Raw genomic sequence first — 7885 nt, 5'->3', positions numbered from 1 at the left:
TTCCCCTCTCTTTAATTCCTAGCTCCTTGGTAATATAGACTGTCTTAAGTGGAAGTGTTAATTAAAAATAAATTCTTATATAGCAGGTGCTGTTCCTTTTTTGTCCATTTTTCTGCTAAAGGATGTTAATTCCACTAATCTGACATCTAGGAATGGTATAATTAAGAGTATTTGTGGGGGAAATGGCAACCCACTCCAGTGTTCTTGCCTGGAGAATCCCATGGACGGAGAAGCCTGGTAGGCTGCAGTCCATGGGGTTGCACACAGTCGAACACGACTGAAGTGACTTGGCGGCAGCAGCAGCAGCAGTGAGGGCTTGCACACACAAATCTAGTATTTATTGATGTAATACTCTTCATCTTATATGACTATCAAGTGTTTATTATCTACATATCGTGGGAAACAACCCGACATTAACTTCTCCTTTGAGTTAGTTACAATAATTTTTTCATAATAAATAATCCTGGGCAATAAATTCTTTTTCTAGGCACTGTGCATATAGCAGCTATAGACTGTTTATTATTATTCGAGTTCGTGGCAACCTTAATCAAGATGGAACATCTCACAGCTGTTTGTTTATGTCTTACTCTAAGCGACAAGGTTTAAATTTCTTAACCCTTCATTTCAGATAACTCAACCATCCATCAAAGCTGCATTGTTATTAACATAAAAATCAACGCTTCATCGAAGAAAGAGGATAGAAATCATATGTAAAAGACAGGCTTTGGCTCTCTACTGGCAAGTTTACATATCCACATTGTTACTATTATTTTGCTAACTTTAAAGTTCTGCCTCAGCTTCTAAGTTCTTTCAGCTGGGCGTATATTTTTTTTTTAATATACTCATCACTATAAAATTAGACTTAAGAAAAGTTATTCAGAGGCCATAATGATAGAGTTGCAGTGAGTACAAGCCTCAGTCCACAAGCTCAGCTGGAAGAAGCGTTAGTCAGTCATATCCGACTCCTTGTGACCCCAAGGACTGTAGCCCGTCCATGGGATTCTCTAAGCCAGAATACTGGAGTGGGTTGCCATTCCCTTCTCCAGGGGAATCTTCCCAACCCAGGAATCGAACCCGGGTCTCCTGCATGGCAAGCCGATTCTTCACCATCTGAGCCACCAGGGAAGCCCTCAGTTGGAACAGCACACTTTAAAAATCTCCTTTGAATGATCCCTGTTCTGCCTCTGGGCCCTCACTGGCAGAGGTTCCTTTTGGTAGGGTCTCCCTAAGGTCCTGGGGCTTGGGAAGGGCCGTAACTTCAAAGAGGGGTCTCAAGGCCCTCCTGATCATGGATGAGACACCCCATTTTCTTGCCTGTTGGGTCTCTGAGTTTTGTGGTCATCTTTGGTATGTCTCTGAACCTAGGGGTTTTATGCCAATTCTCAAATAGGTGCCCCACGGGCCCTCAGCACAGAGGTGCTAGCACGTGGGGTGTGCAGGGGCCGACAGCACTGGGTCACTTCCGCCCCCTCTGGAGCCTCAGACCTGATTCATCTGGGGCCTCCAGGAGCCTCTCCTGATGTCTCCTGTTGCTTCAGAGGTGCCATTCTCTGCAAAGGACTGCAATTTTAAAAAGAACTTTACAAAGGACTTATGCTTAAAAAAAAAACCTGTGCATTCCAAAACCCTGAATATAAGAAATTAAAGACTTGAGCTACCCTGAGATGGGTGAGGATGCAAGGGAAAACTAATTTATTAACAAGAAATGAATTGGCATTTAGGTATTAGTGTTAGTCGCTCAGTCGTGTCCAACTCTTTGCAACCCCATGGCCTGTAGCCTGCCAGGCTCCTCTGTCCCTGGATTCTCCCGGCAAGCATACCAGAGTGGGTAGCCGTTCCCTTCTCCAGGGGATCTTCAGAGCCCATTTAGGTATTAATACACCATCAGATTAGTAAGTCAGCAACTTATCCTGCCACAAGATTTTTTTCTCTGTACATAAAAAGTGCAGAGTGAGATTTGTAAGTTTTCAGCACTTCTAATGCCTCTCTCCTCCGGTTCCAGTTTTTTTCTTTTCCTTCATGGGTCCAGTCACGTGAACTTGAATTGACGGTAAAACAAGAGGAAGCACCTTTCAGTACGTTGAACAGATGATTCTATTCAAATTAAGGATCAAGGAAAAGCAAGCGCGAATAAACAAATGCAGTAGATGTAGACACTATAGAGCTTACTTGGTAAGGATTGTTAAGATCCTTGAGCCATAGATCGCAGAGAAGATAAAATGTATTGATTGTCCTGACGCTGAGCCAGAAGAGTCCCTGGAATAGGATAACATATATGACAGCTGAGTGTGGAGGACGTGCTTGGTTCTAGACTGTACTTAATGGTTGGTTCCATGGCTTGAAACGTTCATACTTCTGTATCTTACCTACTCTTATCCATTCTTTTCATTGATTCATACACCTGTCACTTGGTACATCCTTATGTATTTTTCAGTGATGAGAGGCACTGTCCATATATTTTCTTTCACATTTTGCTTTTCAGGGAAACTCAAGAGTATCAGCATTTAGTGAGCTTTGCTCTATCAGGGGCGTTTGCTAGTAACTTCAAATAAGTTGTGTTATCTTCCCAACCACCTTGTGTGAATATTTCCATGTTACAAGAATGGTACCCACGGCTAAGGTGGGTTTAATAGCTTGCTGAGCTGGTACTGATTTGTACTCCACTCTTCTTTGATGCTCAGAATCAAAACATTTTGACTTCATTGTATAAGTTTGAAGTTACACAGGCCTTCAATTCTGTTGATTCATTTGCGAAGTGAAAATTTTACTCTTAAGAGAGTGTTCTGTATTTTATTTAGATGTTCCCCATACTTTACTGACGTACAATCCTAGGACTAGACCAGTATTCCCAGTACCTACCCAGTTGTCAATATCAATCGGCAAAAACACAGATATTTGGGGAAGACCTCCTGAATGAGGATCCCCAGGTGACTCTGTGACTGCGGTGGTCAGACTAGTTTGCAGATGCTGTTGGCCAGGCTTAGTGGTGCCAGGCAAGGGCCATGTGTGTCTGTCTGGTCACCTCAGCAGTGACCCCTGTCATGCCCCTCTGGTCACTCCACATTCGTCCTGGGCCAGGAAGAAGCCTCGGAGTCTGTCTTAACTCACTGAGTCTGCTAAGCTTTGACTGTGCCGTGTGTTGCTCTGCTCAGTCGCGTCTGACTCTGCAACCCCGTGGACTGCAGCCTTCCAGGCTCCTGTGCCCATGGGATTCTCCAGGCAAGAACACTGGAGCGGGTCGCCCTGCCCTCCTCCAGGGGATCTGCCCGACCCAGGGATCAAACTCGAATCTCCTGCCCTGGCAGGCGAGTTCTTCACCACTAGCCCCACCTGGACTGTGAGGAATCACAAGCTCTCTAGCCCCTGCTGTTTAGTGTGAGAGAGAAGCTCTAGGTACGCACAGCTTGGTGCTTAACTTCCCTTCGGGTTCGTTTATTTCGGTGACCTCTGATCTTCCTGCATGGCGCTGTTGCTGCTGGCGCTCCAGACCGTCGCGTGGAGACCGTGGCTGCCAGAGCCGCAGTCCCTGACGCTTGTGTCCCCTTTTAGGATGAAGCCAGAGCTCTTTTTCTGCTAGTCAGAGGCCTTCCTAACCTGGCCCCTCTCTAGACCACTTCTCTGTCTCATGCCGATGTTTGAGCCCTCGCAACCTCTTTTTAATTCTCCCCACACACCAGGCACATGTTCTTCCCTTTTCCCAGAGTGCACATCTCTCTCCTGTCTGTTTGGAAAATCTCTGCTGATCATTAAAGCACTGCACAGGCATTAACTTTCACATGAAATGCTCTGTATCCTCCGTACTGTGTTACTTGCTTTTTCTGTGGTACCTCCTACGTTCTTATATAGAATTAGCTTTTTTGTGCATTACATAGCACAGTTTTATTTGTGGACAAGTTTGTCGTCACCAGACTTCATCTGTGAACATGTCAGCAAGGTGGAGCCTGGTGCTGGGCAGACAGTAGGCCCTGAAGCCAACCTCAGTACCTGGGGTGGGCTGAGTCAGATTCTCAAGCAGAGAGCCGTGGGCACTGGACAAGACTCTTCTCCACTGTGACCTCAAGACCTGACCTACCCCACAATCAGACCTGTGGGGTATTGACTGGCATTCTTTTATATCTGGCTGTGCTGGGTCTTAGATGTGGCACTCAGAATCTTTAGTTGCAGCATGTAGGATCCAGTTCCCTGACCAGGGATTGAACCCAGGCCCCTGCATCGAGAGCACAGAGTCTTAGCCACTGGACCACCCGGGAAGTCCCTTTGATGGACACTTCTAATCCTAATCCACCGCCTCCCCTCTTGCCAGTGATACGCTGGCAGAGGACAGGGATTGACCATCTCTCCTCAAAATTCCTTGGATGCTGGGCACTCAAGCTGTTAGAAAATCCGATGCTTCTGCCCTTCCCTTATTTGCTGATGATGCCCTAAAAGGTGGCGCTAGTGGTTAAGAACCCGCCTGCCAATGCAGGAGACGTCAGAGATGCGGGCTTGATCCCTGGGTTGGAAAGATCCCCTGGACGGGAGCATGGCAGCCCACTCCAGTTTTCTTGCCTGGAGAATCCTGTGGAGGGAGGAGCCTGGTGGGCTACAGCCCATGGGGTCGCACAGAGTCGGACACGACTGAACGACTTACCACACTCAGTGCTCTAAAGTGACTGACAACACTTCAGAGAAACTTCGGGCACTGTCTTCACCCCAGCTATTGTCAAAAGTTATTATTTTCATGGAGATTCTAGCCTGCTTTGTATATAAAATGTCTCTGGCAGGTTTTGGGCAGAGACAGCGGGCTTCAGAAGGTGGCTTGTGCTGTAAATCTAGTGCTCAGTTATGAGAAGTGTCTGGGAGCTGGCCGCAGGCTCAGCGGGCTTCAGAAGGCGGCTTGTGCTGTAGTCTAGCGCTCAGTTATGAGAAGAGTCTGGGAGAGCTGGCCGCAGGCTCAGGTGTGCCACCCGAGCATGCCTCCCCGGGCCCGAGGACCACATCCGCTCAGGATGGGAGACCAGCTGTGACCCACGGTGACTATCCCTTTCTTCCTCTGGGGAGTGTTCTTCCCAGCCTGTGTCCTATCTGTACCTTTCACTCCAAACTCCCAGAAACTCTATCAGGCTGCCCTTTGATCTGCCAAAGCACCCCATTTGTTCATTTTTTTATATCCTCTAGAGCATCGTGGACTTCTGGTCTTACCTTTTAGCCATCGTTTTATCTTCTAATTTCCCAGCATGTTTATAGAAGTCTGTTTGATATACCCAAGAAACTGGCATAACTACTCAGAGTGTAAGCACTTCTAGATAATACAAGTAATCTCAAAACAGCCTTCATACCTAACCCAGAAGAGTGTCGCAATGGGAATATCTGGTGGGATAAGTAGATGTTGGGTAGCAGGTTTTGCCCTCTTCATAGGAAGTGAACTTGTAATTATTTTAATAGCATGTGAAATAAACCGCTTTCCCCCAAACATGTTTATATCATGGCACCAACAGGAAAGGATGATATTTGCACATCACAAAGGGTACAAACTGCCCGTGGACAGAGCCAAACAGCCCGGGGCTCTGACTGTGTAGCCCTCCTCGGATGTATGGTGGTAAAGGAGAAGACCCAATGTCTTAGCTCACCAGTAACCACACCATTAGAAGGCTCTGTATCAATAACTAGCTACCCAACTATGTCTAGGCCTCTCATTATCTGAACAATTAATGTTGCTTATTTTTAAGTAATAGGGAGAAAGCTATAATATTTGCCATTATTGGAAATTGTGCTGTGACGCAAAGCTGAAAATGGCCTCATGTGCTTTAAGGAAGTTAATCTGGTCCTGTGATCAAAGTCTTCTTTATCAATTCCACTGTCTACTTTTCATAGCTTTGTAATTTGGGGTTTTGGCCATTTTAAGTATATTCATTTTCTTTGAAATGTGGGTTTCCATGATATTCCATTTGTGTATTTTCAGGAAAAAGTTGTTAAAATATGTCTTATGGGAAGTACCTAAATATGGCCAACCTCAAAAAGAGAAAAGTCTGGAGCAAGGTTTTATTATGGAGCAAGACTATCTCTGAAAGGCTGTATGTAGTTGGGGCACCACATTTTTATGACTTGTTTCAGAAAGCTGAGTTTGGACCAATAGTATGAAGCTATGGAGAGAAATAATTTAGGCTCAATATTTTTTTAAAAGGACAGAAAACAGTTGGGAAGTAAAGTAGGCTTTCTTAAAAGAAGTGGGCATTCCTTTGTCTGGAGGATAACAGTGGCTGAAAGGTGATTAAGGATTCTGAAGATGAGCCTGCCCAGAGCATGTGTTTTGTTAGTGTATATGATGTTTGATTCCACCACTGGTCATCTTAGTATCAGTTCAGTTCAGTTGCTCTGTCATGTCCAACTCTTTGCAACCCTATGGACTGCAGCACGCCAGGCTTCCCTGTCCTTCACTATCTCCCAGAGCTTGCTCATACTCATGTCCATTGATTGAATCAATGATGCCATCCAACCATCTCATCCTCTGTCGTCCCCTTCTCCTCCCACCGTCAATCTTTCCCAGCATCAGGGTCTTTTCCAGTGAGTCAGTTATTTGCCTCAGGTGGCCAAAGTACTGGAGCTTCAGCATCATTCCTCCAATGAATATTCAGGGTTGATTTCCTTTAGGATGGACTGGTTTGATCTCCTTGCTGAGCCGCTAGGGAAGCCTAACATGTTTTACTGGCTGCTGATTAATAGCGAGTTGTCTTTGGTTCTATTTCCTGAAGTGTTTAAGATATTTAGGAAGTCTGTTAGTGTCCCTGAAGTTCAAGGGCTTGGTATGACAAGATTTATTGAGAGGAAGAGGCTAACTGGTGGTGACCAGATGCTGGTGATCTGAGAAGAATGAGCCACAGCAAAGATACTTTTATTTATTTATTTATTTTAATTTTATTTTATTTTTAAACTTTACATAATTGTATTAGTTTTGCCAAATATCAAAATGAATCCACCACAGGTATACATGTGTTCCCCATCCTGAACCCTCCTCCCTCCTCCCTCCCCATACCATCCCTCTGGGTCGTCCCAGTACACTAGCCCCAAGCATCCAGTATCGTGCATCGAACCTGGACTGGCGTCTCATTTCATACATGATATTTTACATGTTTCAAGATACTTTTAAAAATGAGCAAAAAGCAATGTTTTGCTCATTATATATTGGCCAGAGGGAATGATGAGAAGGAAAACATTTTTATTGCAAAATTATATTTGCACTAATTTTTCAGATGTCAGAAAATGTCAGATGTCATCTTTAGCAGGATTGCTACTCTCTGTTCAGCAATATGAGTCTGTACTGTTATCACAAAGTATGCATAAAGGGACCTCAGTTAGATAACCCACCACATACATACCAAGTAAAGGGGAAAGTCAGAATCTGTAAACAGATTTCTCTTTCTCTCTTCTCTTTTCAATTCTGTGATTTTTCTCTCTGAAAAAGAATGCTCATTTGGTTGAGAAGTTCGGTCCACATTTTCTTTTAAATGTGGATTTTCAAAATATCTTTTTACTGGACATTTTACTATGAGCAACACTTGAATGAGTCCCTAAATTTGGACTAAATACTAGATTGTATAAGAGATTTTACCCCTTTAAGTGTGTTAATTAATTTGATCCTTTTCTTCTGGGAACTAGATATACCATTTCAAGGACAAATCTGCAATATCATCAGAATTTGATTAAACTAATTATGTACTCTTTAATTCATGCTATTTTTTACTGAGCCATTGTAAATAATATCGGGATAAAAGAAAGTATACTTAAGAAGTGGGAAAGTAAACTGATAATGACATGAGAGAGGGGTTGCTGCTTCTGAATTTGGGCGAGTGTTCACTGAAGTTTGAATATTAAGGCTGAGCTGATTAGAAGATCTGCTAATAAATTT

This window comes from Bos indicus x Bos taurus, chromosome 24, assembly GCF_003369695.1.
Source record: "Bos indicus x Bos taurus breed Angus x Brahman F1 hybrid chromosome 24, Bos_hybrid_MaternalHap_v2.0, whole genome shotgun sequence".
Taxonomy (NCBI): Eukaryota; Metazoa; Chordata; class Mammalia; order Artiodactyla; family Bovidae; genus Bos; species Bos indicus x Bos taurus.
This window is presented reverse-complemented; position numbering follows the sequence as displayed.